This window comes from Pan troglodytes, chromosome 13 (assembly GCF_028858775.2).
Source record: "Pan troglodytes isolate AG18354 chromosome 13, NHGRI_mPanTro3-v2.0_pri, whole genome shotgun sequence".
Taxonomy (NCBI): domain Eukaryota; kingdom Metazoa; phylum Chordata; class Mammalia; order Primates; family Hominidae; genus Pan; species Pan troglodytes.
In genome coordinates this window covers 36,161,068-36,176,644 of record NC_072411.2, presented here as the reverse complement: position 1 = coordinate 36,176,644, position 15,577 = coordinate 36,161,068, and the positions used below count along the sequence as shown (strand labels likewise).

The 15,577-nt window shown below is 47.0% G+C and overlaps 1 protein-coding gene across 6 annotated transcripts in view; it reads right to left on the bottom strand.

Moving 5' to 3' along the window:
• Positions 1–7,004, bottom strand: part of MGAT5 (alpha-1,6-mannosylglycoprotein 6-beta-N-acetylglucosaminyltransferase) — a 330,522-nt gene extending 323,518 nt beyond the window's left edge. For 3 of the 6 annotated variants that reach the window (XR_010150065.1, XM_009443346.5, XM_063791119.1), the window contains exon 1: positions 6,866–7,004. The gene's annotated coding sequence lies outside the window, so the exon portion shown is untranslated. The remainder of the gene's footprint in view (positions 1–6,865) is intronic. The other 3 variants (XR_010150064.1, XM_009443345.5, XM_054679006.2) reach the window with 1 other exon arrangement.
• Positions 7,005–15,577: the final 8,573 nt, after the last annotated feature.

The following is a 15,577-nucleotide window of genomic DNA, read 5'->3' as shown; positions in this document are numbered from 1 at the left end:
CCCCTTCCCTGCCATATCCTCACCGGGTGGGGCCTCTAACCCTAGGTGCTCTAAAAAATTACAGGAAAGGGGAGGAAGGAAGTATACCAAACAAATACTAAGAAAGGTGCCAAAGGAAAACAGAGAAATCACACAGAGCATGAGGCAGAGATGGTACTTTCTCTTTGCATCCAAGAAAGAATCGGTCATTCAGAAAACTCCTCACCAGCATGGATGCTTGTAAATAACAAACTGGAGGTGAAAATAAGATGGTTTTAAAAAAAAAAAGCAGCTGCAAGAAGACTGATACCAAACTCCCTTATGTTGAAAGGTAGTAGTTACACACTGAATGTGTAGACAGAATTTGGCCCTGCTTGTGGCAGTGTGTAAACACCTAGCCACGTCCCCAGGGCACTGTGCGAGGAACCACAGAAGGCTATGAGCCTGGTCATCTTCTCTACTCTTTGAATCTCAATTTCCCAAGGGAAAAAATAGCTTCACTAAAGGAAAGCAGGTTATTTCAGGGCTGAAAGTAAGGACCAAGGTTTTTTATTTCTAAACATACAAAGGTAAACATCCCCAAAGAGAGTAACAATAAAGGGCTGATTTTTCTTAGTTAAGCTTTTCGGCTGCCTGCTAAAGAGAGTCTACTGGCCAGGGCAAAAACAACCTGAATGTGTTCTCAACCTTCTTTTTAATTTAATAAGGGAATTTCATTTAATTTATGTTACAAGTCTTTTGCCACATGTATAGAATTAAGCAACATTAGGAACTGAACAGATCTTTGGCGCGCGTTCAATCCCCTCTTACTTCTCAACCTAACAACTGAGGCCCAAAGTGGTCACATGGGCTGAATTAGTATGTTCATCTACATTTCCCTTTATCACTGAACTTAACTCTTCTGGGTGTGCATTGACCAGGCTTAGACTTTAAACTCCTTGGGTAGCCAGTGACTATTTATTTGGCAGAAGCATTCCGAATCAGGAACAGGTGAGGGCAGGAAAGGAAACAGGTGCTCACTGCTATGTCCAATGGGAAGATTCCACAAAGTATGGCGATCTTGGGTTCAGAAAAGCATTTTGTGTGGCTTCTGCTCTCTTTCTAGGACTCCGCAGACACTGCGGGAATGTCTTCACAGGCACCGTTTATCAGAAATGTTAAGGAATGGTCCTGATACCTCTTCCAGGTCACTCCTCACCTACCCCATGCTCCTAAAGAAAGGAAATCAATGCTGAGAGGAGCCAGGAGCCCTAAAACACAGAGAATTAATAAGAGTGAAATGTAAAATCCAGCCCAGACTGGATTCTTATCATGTCAAACTTAAAAGGTGACATGAGAAAGGGAACCCCTCATTCCAAAGGATATACGTCACTTAGATTCTCCCAGCTGGGGATGGTAGGAGGGAACTGGGCCACACCAACCTGCTCCCTACCACATTCCAAAGTGAAGCTGGGTGTGAGCACACAGTGGGCTCCAGTGAGGAACAGATGCCCAGTGGCCATCAATTCTCTTCCTGTATCATTGCTATAAACAAAGCAGGCAGGCACCCGTTATCAACTGTTACCAATTGTTCCTGTGGGACCACAGAGGAGATGTGAGGTCCAGCTTTGCCACTGCTGCCTGCTGGTGAGACTTTGAGAAAGTCCCTCCACCTCTCTGCACCTCGGTGACCTCAGCTAGAAAGAGGAGGGCCCTCCCTGCAGTGCCCCTGGGTATCTATGAAGCCCTCTCGGCTTAGGTTGGAAAGAAGGTGCTGGCTAGTACAGGGCATACTCACCAGCCTTAACCACTACTCACAGCCCAACCCACACTGGCTCTGGACCTAGACCACCTGGCTTCAAATCCTTGCTCTGCCACTGAGTAGCTGTTTGTAACCTTAGCTAGATTTCCTGACCTCATGATGTTATGGTCTCTCCATGTATAAACTTGGAATAACAACAGAATCTACCTCATTGTTGAGCGAAATACCTGTAGTACAAAAGAAGCATTTGCAATAATGCCAATCGGAGAAGGTGGATTTTTTTCATCGCCATCATTCCTATTTTCTTGTCTACCCTTTCTTGATGTTTCTCCACCAAGACATATAATAAAATCTCTACGATGATCACCAACATAACACACTCCCATGAGGGGACCCAGACATGGAAAAGACCCAAAACTAATAGAGTGGAAGACTTTTCTGTGTAGGATACTTATAATAATAATTTTTAAAAAACATTTTACCAGCATGACAGGACTTATAAGAAGTCTGTGCACCGAACTACAACTTTAAAGCGTGAAGTTCAAACAGGAGTGGGTGGGTGGCACATGTTCCCTCAAGGGCCAGCCACAAAAATCACAAAGGGATGCAAATAAGTGAGGCTGTTATTATTCTAGGGATAACCTTGAAGTGCTGACATTTTAAAAAGTAAACCTATTGCAAGCACCAGTAGTTAACTCTTACTAGTAACAGAAGTACTTGGGTGTAACTCACTCCTGAGTTCACTTTGTCAGGAAATAGAGTGGAGAAATATTCCTTAGCCATTGCAGGGAGCCACCTGAGCAAGGGTCAAGGTCCAGCAGGCATTAATGCCAGCCTGGCAGTGAAGGTGACAAAGAGAGAGTGCTAGTTTACAAGACAAACTGCTCCCACCAAACCAAGCCACAGTAGCTTATAACCCTTGCCTGTCCTGATTTTTAAGACTGGGCAGAGTCCCGAGAGGAAAGCCCTGTTCCCATTCCAGAAGATTGTATGTTTAGACAAGAGAACTGTGGGATTTTGAACAAATAAAGTGATTCCTCCAACCCCTCCCATGCACACACATAGCCCTGCAGATATGACAAAGTCAGGGAAGGATGCACTTAATTGTGGCAATGAAAAAAATAAATACAACAGTCCAAATGGGCAAACACACAGCTCGAGTCCAAACTCCTCTAGCTGAGAAGGTGGTTACAGTGCTAAGGCTCCTGGGACCCACCTTGGCAGCTTTCCAAGAGCTATTAGTTTGTATTAACACACAGTAAGAGAAGGTCTGCTAAATTAAAAGTGAGATAATTTAGGAGGACATCTTTATACCCAGCACCAGCCCAGTGCACGGCACATGGCAGATGCTGGAAAAATGCTCATCAGCAGCCAGCATCAGTCACAAATGTGGATGTTGACATAGGATGTAAAACAGTATAGGGATATGGCTTAGATTAGAGACTTTAAGGGTTGGAGAGATCATTACTTAATTTCAAAGAGAAATTTGAAAGTGTAGCCATCTTCTGGCTACTAAGAGTGATTCCATACTTCAAAGCAATTATTAACATTAAAGGCAGCCTGGTAAAACCTGCACTGACAAGTCCCAAATGCTTATTTATTTCTCATCCTATCTTCTCAATTGTCACCCAGATAGCAATCCCCCTGTATAAAATTATTTCCTCCCTTTTCTCAAGTATCATCTGAATTACAGTAATCAAAACTACCCATCAACCTGTTCACCTGACACCAGGAGCCTTCCCCAAACTTTGAAACTCACCATACGAAACCCCCAGAGACAAAGCTAACAGCACACACTTTCCTGAGGCCTGTTATAACAGCATCAACACAGAATGCCACCCCCAACCACTCCTCCTCCATGCCTCCTAGGGCCAGGAGCCCATGACACACAAGGAGGAAGGAAGACAGTGAGTCCCTACTGAGCTTAAAGCCTCTTGAGAAAGAGCAGAGCAGTCACCTGTCTGTATGACTCTGGGAAGGAGAGGACATAAACTTTCCAACCCAGATCTTACAGATGACTGCTCTGCAGTTTTCTACACATCTCTGCAGGGTACACTAGTCACTGCCCGTCCCCTGCCAAAATTAATCCAGGGATGTCTCTGTAGTGACTTAGATCCTGAGACACATGGAACATTAGGGAAAAGTTGTGTCAAATGTCAGAGTGACAACTAGAATGGTTCCTGGGAACTCATACTTCCAAAGGCCTCCCCGTCAGCTAGGGTAACAGGGGAGTCTAGCATTTCAATGCTTTTGGAGGACAGCTGGGCAGAAGGTGGGTTGCTTATTTTAAAACAAAAAAAAATTGAATGGGATGAGAGATTATGTGAATTCCTGTGATCTCTTGAGGTCCCTTCCAGCTTCCAGATTCTACCAAAGAACATGGCATATGCATGTGCATATGCACACACCTCTTTATAAAAATGTATACAGATGTGGGAATATATATAAATGAGTACTATATTCACACTTCCAAACACAAAGCACTTGAAATGCACACTGCTGAGGAGATCCAAAAGCCCACGAGCTGCTCTGCAGCAGCAGTTGGAGCATACGGTTGCCACCGGCAGATCTGGGCAGAGCCCTCCACCCCTCCTGCCATTGCAGTTCACCTTAAAACCAACTGGTGGCTGCTTGTGCAGGTGCAAACCCTGCAAAGCTCCAAACCAGGACTGCAGATTCCTTTCTCCTAATGACTCCAGTCACGAGTGTCCCAGAGTGAAGAAGGCAGGCTGAAACAAAGGAGGAGATGAAAGAAGAAGCCCAAACCCTATATCCAGGTGGAGCCACCCCAGCAGAGGCAGATGCCAGACAGAGCAACTTCCTTCTCCTCTTCTCCCAGCCCCTACAAAGGGTGAAACAGTCACCCTCTTGCCCCTCCTCCATCACCTTGCTTTTCAGGGCCTCTCCAGGTAAGGCTGACAACATGGGCATTTAAATGAGCATTTAAAAGCAGGGTGATGGAGGAGGGCAAGAGAAAAAAACTAAGCTGGAAAAAACTAAAAAGCTCTCTAGAAAGGAGAGGTTTGCACTAGGCCGGGCACGGTGGCTCACGCCTGTAATCCCAGCACTTTGGGAGGCCGAGGCAGCTGGATCACCGGAGGTCAGGAGTTCGCGACCAGCCTGGCCAATATGGTGAAACCTCGTCTCTACTAAAAATTAAAAATTAGCCGGGTGTGGTGACGGGCGCCTGTAATCCCAGCTACTTGAGAGGCTGAGGCAGGAGAATCTCTTGAACCCGGAAAGCTGAGGTTGCAGTGAGCCGAGATCGCACCATTGCACTCCAGCCTGGGCAACAAGAGCAAAACTCCATCTTTAAAAAAAAAAAAAGACAGGAGAGCTTTGCTCTAATCTTTACTGCCAGATAAATCTGAGGATGCCCATCTCAGCCCTGAACAATAGCAACAAAAATAATTTATAGGAAAGCAGTGAGGACGGGGGGAGGAGGGTGAAAATTCATTCACCACAAATCTCAGATGCTTTGCCCTTCATGAAAAACTGTTCAGTGATTTTCTCGGAACAGACAAGGGAGTTCTGATGCAGCCGTAAGGCTTAGGATGTGCATGACACAGAGATTAACACTGGCGAGTCTCTTGGAGTAAAAACCAAGTTGATCAGGTCCTGACAATAAACTGGGGGTGGGGGTCAGTTCAACGACCCAGCTTCCCACTCGCATCTCCTTAGAATGAGATACCTCTAACACTTTGGTCTGGGTGTGTTTACAAGTGCGATGTTGCCATCCACCCGAACCCCACACACAACTGAGTTTGCCCCTTCCCAACTTCACAGACCCAGAAGTACTCATCTCCCCTAACTGGGCCGCCAGAGCCAGGTGCAGATAGCGGCGGCCGCCCGGGGCCAGGCCTGGCAGTCGGTCCCAGGAGGGCCGGGCCCTATACCGAATCCATCCACATCGCCCGGTTCCCGCAGCCCTGAGGAGCCAAGCACCCCCTCTGCGCTCCAAACGCCTCTGGACAATGCAAGCGCCACCCCCTTCCCTCTTCGGCTCTTCCGCGCGGCGGCTACAAAACCGCGGCTTTGTGTGTGACAGCAAGTGTATGCGCGAGCGTCCCTGGGCTCACACACCCCCTTGCACCCCGCCTGCTCGCCGCGCCAGGTCCGGGCACCAAGCGGGCGCACCGCGCGCGGGTCCACCAGGCTGAGAGCCGCGCTCCAGGCCTCTGGCCACCCCGCCACGGGGAGCAGGGGCTAACACCCACGCCCCCAATCCCGGCTGTGAGGGCAGCCGGGGAGAGCAGTGCGCGTAGCTCAACTGAGGCGAGGCAGGGGCCAGGGGCGCGAAAGAGCCACAGGCGAGAGCGGCGCCCACGACTCCCTAGCCCCGCCGCCCCCAACTTTGCGAGCTGAGGGCCGGGAGTGGGCCGGGGCGGCTCACGACTCGGCAGGAAGTTCCCAGGGCCGCACTGAGCATGCTCTCGGGGAGTGTGTGCGCGGGTGTGGGCTCTGCGCTCCCTGCAGCCTCCCAGACCCGGCAGCAGCGCTGAGCGCGCCGGCGGGATCGCGGACCCGCGGGCCGTCCCCTAACAGCCGGGGCGCCCCCGGGCCTCCTGGATCCTCTGGCCCGGAGCGCCGGCCCGCCGCATCCCTCCTCCCTAGGGGCTCGGGGCCAGCCTCCCTCCTTCTTCCTTCCTCCCTACTGGCCCCTGGCCGAGCCCGCCCAGTGCCCCTGGGTCCCGAGGACCCCGGCCCGGCCCGGCCCACGCCTGCGGCGTGACCCCCACTGGGCTCCTCCGCTGTCCGAGCGCCCATCTGCCATCCCCGGCCGCTCGCCTCCAGCCCGCGCAACCAGAGCTTCCTTTGGACTGTCCCTAGGAATGCCTACAAGCCCCCTCGTCACGGGGCCTGGGGGGTTCAGCCTCCCCTGGGAGGGGCTGCCCGGGGCAGGTGGGCTCGTCAAGGCGCGTCTCCCGGCTCCACTCCGGCGTCCTGCAGAGCGGCCGGGGCCGGGGCACCCACGCAGGCGGCAGAGGAGCGACGGAAGGAAGCCCCCGACCGCGCCGACCCCGGTGCGGGCTCTCCTCGCCCGCGCCTGGTTCCCCGTGCCCCCCGCGGTCCCCTCTGCGCGCATCACCCCGCGGGGATGACGAGCTCCCTCCGACGCGATCACCCGGATCCGGCAGCTCTTACCTCCTTGTTGGGCAGCAGCAGCAGCCGGGAGCACCCGCCGGCCGCCGTGCCCACGCGGCCCGAGGCGCGAGGTCGCGACGCCCCGAGCCTGCGGCGCGGCTACCTGGGCTGGATCGCGCCCGGGGCCGCCGCCGCGGGAGCCGCAGGGCCGCCGCCGAGCGGGCCGCGGCAGGGACGGTCTGCAAACTACCAGCCCTGGCGGGGCCGCGCGCGGCGCGTCCACACTCAGCCCCGAGACGCAGCAGAGGCGCTCCTGTGGGAGCTCAGTCGACCAGGGCGGGAGTCCGTCCTCAATTTCTGGCAACCTTCCCCTAGCCGACCTCGCCAACTTCTCCCCGCTTCTGGGCTCGCGGCTCTAGGAGGCAGAAATTCCGGCCGGGGACGTTTGGCAAACTCCCCGCCCCCGGCCGCGCGCTCAGCCAATTCGGAACGCCCCAGCTTCTCAGGGGCCGTCGGCAAACTCTCAACCCTGTCTAGGAGGACTTCTCCCAGCCACTCTGTTCCGCAGCCCAAGGGGAGAGAAAGGAGCGAGCGGGACCTTCTGATCGCGGCCATAAATAATATTCTAACAAGGTCAGGGGCAGTGTGCAAATATTGATATGACGATGCATCCTCCGGAGTGGTGCAGTCCAAGCCCCAAAGGACAAGGGACCTTCCAGCAGCGAAGCCCACTGATGGGGAGACTGTGGTCTCAACCATCTTAGAGGTGCAGGCAACTTTAACAAAACGCCCTGAGGCTCAGTTTCCTCTTTCGTAGAACGCATTACACAAAGCAGTATGTATACTGCCATTTGGTTTTTGTGACCTTGGGCAAGCCACTTAACCATTTGAATTCATCTTTATGAGCATAACAAATGCTGCTTCATGAGGTTATTGTGAAGATGATATGAAATACATGTGAAATACTTAGGGATATGTGGCACTTATAAATGAAATCCATTCTTTCTTCTCTGCCCTGCTCCCACTCCCGGATTTTAGGAACACTCTGGACGAGCTAGCTGAAAACTGCACTGTTGTAAATTCACAAATAAAACACATCCCGTGCCCTGAAGGCACCACAAAGAACATTGACTGACATGAGAGATTAAACCCAACCAAGCCCCAGGAGAGAGAATGCCATACATTTACATCGATAAGCATTATAGTTTCTTGTTAAGTAGTATCTGGAATGGAGGAAGAGTGGGCTATTGAGCTAGTGGTAGAATCCACAAGACCATAACCCCAGCAATTTCCAGACCCCATAACCAGTCACTACATCCAGACCTCATAAGGATTCATGTTCAGTGTCCCCTCATCTGCCCTGCAGGACTTCACCCCTACTTCGTTGTCCTCTCTGGGGTCTTATTTCTTGGACTTAGCTCGCCCCCACCCTACTACGCACCCTCCCCACCAGAGGTATTTACAAACGAGGATCATGGAATTTTTCGACCCTAGAAATGATTCAGTCCCTTTCCTTCATTTTGTAAGTGAGCTCATAGCTGGTTGAGGTCTCCGGACCCCAGGACCTTTTAATAGGGCATATCCATAGCCTCTCCTGCACTGAGCAAGCTCTGGGCTTTGGGCACCTTATGTCAATCCTGTCTTCAAGTTTAGCTGGAGGAAATGGCTCTAGCACTTCCTGACCAGATGAGCCCCAAATTATCAGCCACTTGGCTCCTCAGCTGTTAGAAACTGTCGAGTCAAGATACTCAAAAACCACAGGGAAATCTGCAAGGCCAGGATGACTAAGAAAAGACCTTTTGGTGAAATCCCGGTAATGTTCTGAGGCACGTATTTCCCTCAGTCCCTTGAGAGAAAATAGTATCTTTAGCTCTCCCCAAGCACCAGGAGGGAAATAGAAGAATGGTGACATCTGGTGGCCGGGACTTGCTGTACTGGATACAGATCATGTAGATTGTAATCATAATAGATTGGATTTGAAGTCAAGTTCCCACGGGTGGTTAATAATGGTACCACCCGGCTGCCTAGAGATTTCTGAAAGGCATCAATCATTTCAACTTTATGAACCCACTGCTATAGAGGATATTACAGATGGTTTTTGTTTCAGGATATTTTTTATAAAAAGTATATGTGTATATAGAGAAATTAAGTAAATTCGTTTGTATACACAAATATGCATTTTCCATATTTGTATTACATAGTCCATTTATTTATATAAATCATATACTTGCCATGCCTTTAAGAAAAAGTAATACTAAGTTGTTTTCCCCACAGTTAAGATTACAATTTTTATTATTAATTGCTAAAGGATACTGTTTATGGACATAAGGATGCTTATTAGGATGCAGCTGTATATTTCATCACATCCTCTCAAGAGACAGTTCATTACAAGCTTAGGAAGAAAATAACATAGCAGGATTTCAATAGTGAAAGCCCTGGCAGCTGATGGCCAAGGTCGTGCATTCCTGGTGAACAGAGATTCATTTTTAGCATTTCCACCACTTGCAAACAATGGGTGTCAGGTTAGAAAAAGAAAGATATTTAGGACTATTTCACAACAATGCAACAGTGTCTGCTGGTATTGCTAAGTCTACTCTAACTGTATTGCTTCATTTCTTCTCATTTGTCTGTCACATGTATAGTACTTTAAATAATTGCTCAATTATAAGCATAGTAAACACAGCTTTTTACATATAATCAAGTATAGTCAGCCCTCCATATCTGCGGATTTCGATCTGTGATTGATTGAATCTGAGGATTTAGGATCCTCCAAATCCATGCTTACAGACGGCCAACTATATATTGTTTCTCAGCATCTCTTACTAAGCTGTATGTGAATTACATTTTAACAATTCATGGAGTAGATTTTACTATACGTATTTCATAGAAAAAGAAGCCAAGACTTAGTAAAGGTAAGTAATATACTTACAGATAGGCACTGTTGATAAGGATCACAGCCAGGATTGAATCCAAAGTTTGCCTGACTCCAAAGCCCAGAACCTTTCTATTACACCATGCTTCTCACCCCAGATAACCAGGAAGAAAGGAAGATCCATGCCGAAAGTACTGTGAATAATACAGTAAATATTAAAGGGGATATTTAAGGTACCCTACATAGACCAGGTTTCTTGACCTATTCAAATTGCATGAAAATTATAGCAACAAAATAACAATTATGTATGTAAACCTTATAAAGCTGGGACCCATGTGGTTCAGTCTTGGAACTGGTGTCTGTGAAATAAACAAATGAAATTGTTTTTCTGCCCAGGACCTGAGCTCTAATGGCTTGAGGAATTATCCACTATGTAATCTTGGTACAAGGTAAAACCTCTGATGGTAAAGGTGCTGACCAAATTTTTAGGGCAGCATTGCTAGTGGTAGTGCCCAGTGGCTGATGCCATAATGTTGATGATGTAAGCTGTGATGCCTGGCAGATAGTGATCCAGGTGACAGTATCTTCACCTTGCCAGATTTTAGGAGTTCTTTCTACGTGCATTCCTCTGGCCTCTGTCTTCTTCTTCTTTCTTCTTTCCTCTTTTTTTGAGACAGATTCTCACTCTTTTGCCCAGGCTGGAGTGCAGTGGCATGATCACAGCTCACTGGCAGCCTCGACCTTCTAGGCTCAAGTGATCCTCCCACCTCAGCCTCCCAAGTAGCTGGGACTACAGGTGCAGGCCATCATACCCAGCTAACTTTTTAATTATTTTACAGAGATGGGGGGTCTCTCTATTTTGCCTAGGCTGGTCTTGAACCCCTGGGCTCAAGTGATCTTCCTTAATTAGTCACAGTAACTTTCTGTTGCTTGTGGTTAAGTAGCCTGACTGATACAGACATTTGAATTAACAGGTGTAGACCCTAAGGGAAATAGATGAAATCAGGGATAGGTTATCTAGTCTGATTAAGGTTGAGGGTTGAAAACTTGGCTTCTTTAAAGGTCTTTGATGCAGGCAGCCTATGGTATACAGTGGCAAAAGTGTGTTATCAACTGTATATATCTACAATGAAGTACCCATTGAAATCAAACTTTTGGGTAACCAAGTGACAACTGAGCAATAAGACTTAGGAATAGGCTGGGTGCGGTGACTCACACCTGTAATCCCAGCACTTTGGGAGGCCGAGGCGGGCGGATCACAAGGTCAGGAAATTGAGACCATCCTGGCTAACATGGTGAAACCCCATCTCTACTAAAAATACAAAACATTAGCCGGGCATGGTGGCAGGTGCCTGTAGTCCCAGCTACTTGGGAGGCTGAGACAGGAGAATGGCATGAACCCGGGAGGTGGAGCTTGCAGTGAGCCGAGATCAGGCCACTGCATTCCAGAACAAGACTCTGTCTCAAAAAAAAAAAAACCAAACAACAACAAAAAAACACTTAGGAAAAAGACTCTCACAATAAGACTGTGAGAGTAAGGTGGTTGTTTTTTATGGAGCCGAACAGCTTTTTTTTTTTTTTTTTTGAGACAGTCTTGCTCTGTCACCCAGGTTGGAGTGCAGTGACGCGCTCTCGGCTCACTGCAACCTCTGCCTCCTGGGTTCAAGCAATTCTCCTGCCTCAGCCTCCTGAGTAGCTGGAACTACAGGTGCATGCCACCTTGCCTGGCTAATTTTTTGTATTTTTAATAGAGATGGAGTTTCACCATGTTAGCCAGGATGGTCTCCATCTCCTGACCTCGTGATCCACCCGCCTTGGCCTCCCAAAGTGCTGGGATTACAGGCATGAGCCACTGCACCCAGCCTGAACAGCTTTAAAAAAGAGAATTATGAGCTGAAACTCTTACATTTTCAGCTCAAGGTACCTATAAACCAGGGCTTTTCTATGACTTCTGAAACAGACAAGCAGAAAACCTTTTGATTTTTAGCAGGTGGAGGCCAAAATAAGTGAAAAAAAAAACTCAACTATTAATCGTTTGGATTGCTGAATTACAAAGTCACTTGTATTCATAGCCTAACCACTCTCTTATTTGAAACCAAAAGCATTGATTAGAACTCATTAGGACCCTGAGGATTGCATGGAGTTACATAGGACAATTCAGATGACTTAATTTGATGTACTCCACACCCCTCAGGCCTTATGTTGGCTTCCTTTGCCAAATAAAGGCAGTCATGAGGTTCTTGTTGCTTTGATTGAGATCCTCTAATGACCTGGCTTGAGGGTGTTGCCTTGAAACTTTATGCCCTGTGCCAAATACTCCTCATTTTCTCTCACTAGAAAGCCCAGCACACCTCAAAAGGCCAATTGGAAAGGCAGACTCTGAAGGAAAAGACTTACCCGTCACAGGAGGTGTGAGATTCTGCTAATTTATAAAAGCAAAAATCTGGGGAATACATGTGGAGAGAAATTTTGAGAATGCTAGACCAAGGAGGGAAGAACATAGCCTTAGATGAGGCTGAATGTATTGATATGGAGGCATTAGCAAAGTTCTAGACTCAATGTGTTCACTTGGGCAGTTGGGAGTAGTATTAATCATCTGCTTTGTTGGCTGCTGAAATCTAGACTTATGAGGACTGGTGTAAACAATAATGCTAGTTGGCATACATGTAACCCCTACTAGGTGCCAAGCACTTTTCAAAGTGCTGTCATACATCAAATTATCTAATCATAATAATAAACCTATGAGACAGGTAGTATCATCCTCATTTATAAAAGGGAAAACTGAGGCATATATAGGTTAAACAACTTTCCACATGCAGCTTGTAAGTGGTACAGCTGGGATTCAAATCAGATACCTGGTTCCAGAGTCTGAGCTTTTTAGGTCTATGCTAAGTTATATTTATGAAAGTGAGATGCCAGGGATACCTTGCTATGTGGAAGGAGAATTCAAGAATTTAAGAAAATGCTCTAATAGATGTATCAAGTGTTACCTACTTATCTACCTCAATGCTATGTTCTCTAAAGTGCCCCAGAAGAAACATATTCACCTCAGCGCTGAGGAATCCACTGGTGAGGGGAATGCCAGCGTTTTTGGAGAGCTCTGTAGTGGCTTTTCTCTGGAGGACAGACCTCTTAACAAAAAATGTGGCCCTTGCTCAGTTTCCAAACGCGTTAGCCTCAAGCCCTTCCAGTAAAAGAGAGAGTGGATATACTTGTGACAGACACCATTGGACGGTCAACCTAAAGCCATTGCAAGTCCAATTTCCTTTGCTACATCCTACTTTGGAGTCTGCAAAACCAGATATTTGCTTCCTCAGGCTCTACTCTAGTAGTGCGAGGGGATGAGGCAGCATGCGACCCAGTTCTGGCCAAAGGAAAGTCCACTGAGGGATTCTGGGAAAGATATTTTGTTTCCTTTAAAAACAAATGCAGGAGATGCTAAGTGCTTACCCTGGACACCCCTGGACTTGCTGCCTTTGAATGAGGTCATGAAGTCTGGAACTGTAACAGCTATCTTTCAAACTCAAGGTATAAGCCTAAACTGAAAGGCCACTTGGATAATGCAGTACGGAAAGATGAAAGGAGCCTGGGTCTTTGAAGAACCATTCCGCTACAACTCTGAAGCTCCAGGCTTGTTGTTAAACGAGGGAAACAAATTCCTACTTGTTATGGTATTATTATTCCACTTTTCTAACACCTATAGCCTAAACACATTTCTAAATGATCAAGTAACCTTTGAGGAAGGAACCCAGATAATACCACTGATATATACTATGTATCTTCCTTCCAACAATCAGAAGAAATTTCCAAACAGTTTGTATTCTTACCCTGTATTTCTTGCAAACTTGGAGGAGAATCCAAATACATGTACGTAACTTGCAGGAATACATTTTTTAAGGCCCCTTTCCCTTTCTATATAAGCTGCACTGATCACATGGTACAGTTGCTCCAGAGCATCTAGTTCCATAGGTCTCCAGCTCTTCCCTTTCTCCTCTCTCCTTCCCCACTGTTTCTATGTTTATGATGTGGACTCCCCAGCGTCTCTCCAGCAAGACTGAGGAGGGGGGAGGGGGCACTTGTAACTACAAAATCCCCTTCAGTGACTTCCAATACTCTCATATTAATAGTTGTTATCCCATCACACATAACCTTTCAACTAACTGTTGTTACTGTTGCTTATAATAAACGTTTCTGCATTTCCAATCCAATTACTCACTGACTTTTATTTTTAACTTAAAGATGCTTTCTTTTGGAAGACAGATTGGTCCAGTACAAGGTCAACTCACATTTGAGAACGTCAAATGTTCACAAACTGTCTATTTTAAAAATAATGATAATGCTTAAGATAATTTTTATGTGTAAAAACAGGGGAGCAAGGTTTATTTCTACAGAAGATTGTATTAATGACCCTGTATTAGTTCTCAATTGCTGCTCTAGCAAATTACTTCAAACATAGCAACTAAAAATAAGACAAATTTATTATTTCACAATTCTGGAAGTCAGAAGTCTAGAATGAGTCTAAAGGAATAAAAATTGTCAGCAGACCTAAGTCTCTTCTGGAGACCATAAGGGAGAATCTATTCCTTGCTTCTTCTAATTTCTAGAGCTGTGGTACTCACTGGATCCAGGCAGCATCTCTCCAATCTCTGCCTTTTTTTTTTTTTTTTGAGATGGAGTTTTGCTCTGTCGCCCAGGCTAGAGTGCAGTGGTGCAATCTCAGCTCACTGCAACCTCTGCCTGCCAGGTTCAAGCAATTCTGCCTCAGCCTTCTGAGTAGCTGGGATTACAGGCACCCACCATCATGCCCGGCTAATTTCTGTATTTTTGTAGAGATGGGATTTTATCATGTTGGCCAGGCTGGTCTTGAACTCCTGACCTTAGGTGATCTGCCACCTCCACCTCCCAAAGTGCTGGGATTACAGGCATGAGCCACTGTGCCCAGCCAAATCTCTGCTTTTGTGATCACATTTTGGCCCTCTTCCTGCATTTTTTTTTTTTTTTTTGTCAGAGTCTCACAGAGTCCAGCCCAGGCTGGAATGCAATGGAGCAGTCTCGGCTCACTGCAATCTCTCTGCCTCCTGGGTACAAGCAATTTTCCTGTCTCAGCCTCCTGAGTAGCTGGGATTACAGGTGCGTGCTGCCACACTCAGCTAATTTTTTGTAATTTTAGTAGAGATGGGATTTCACTATGTTGGCCAGGCTGGTCTCAAACTCCTGACTTCGTGATCCACCTGCCTCAGCCTCCCAAAGTGCTGGGATTACAGGCATGAGCCACTGCACCTGGCCCTTCTTGCCCTCTTATAAGGATTCTTGTGATATATTTAGGGTCTGCCTAGATAATCCAGGATAATCTCCCCATTTTAAGACCCTTGGCAACCATGTGCAAAGTCCTTTTTTGCCATATAAAGTAATGTTCACAAGATCCAGGGATTATGTTGGGAACATCTTTGGGGGATCATTATTTAGCTTACCACCATCTGCCCTCTGAATCCCAAAGATTCACATCCATTCCATGTCAAGCTACATTCGCCCCTTCTCAATATCCCCAAAAGTCTCAACCTATCATAACATCAATTCAAAGTTCAAATTCTCTTTGAATGTTACTATTTCAAAAATCCCAAATTTATTCATCTAAATTATCTAAATAAAAAATGGGTAAGACTCTGAGTACGATCCATCTTGGGGAAAAATTCCTCTCTGTCAGTGGACCCATAAAACTAGAAAATAAGTTATCTACTCCTAAAATACACTAGTGAGACAGGCACAGGATAACAGTTACAGACATTCCTATTCAAGAAGGCGAAAATGGAAGGAAGAAAGGAGTCTCCAGTCCCAAGCAATTTTGAAATCCAACTGTGAAAACTCCATTTCAAAAACTGAGATTAATCCTCTGTGGCTCT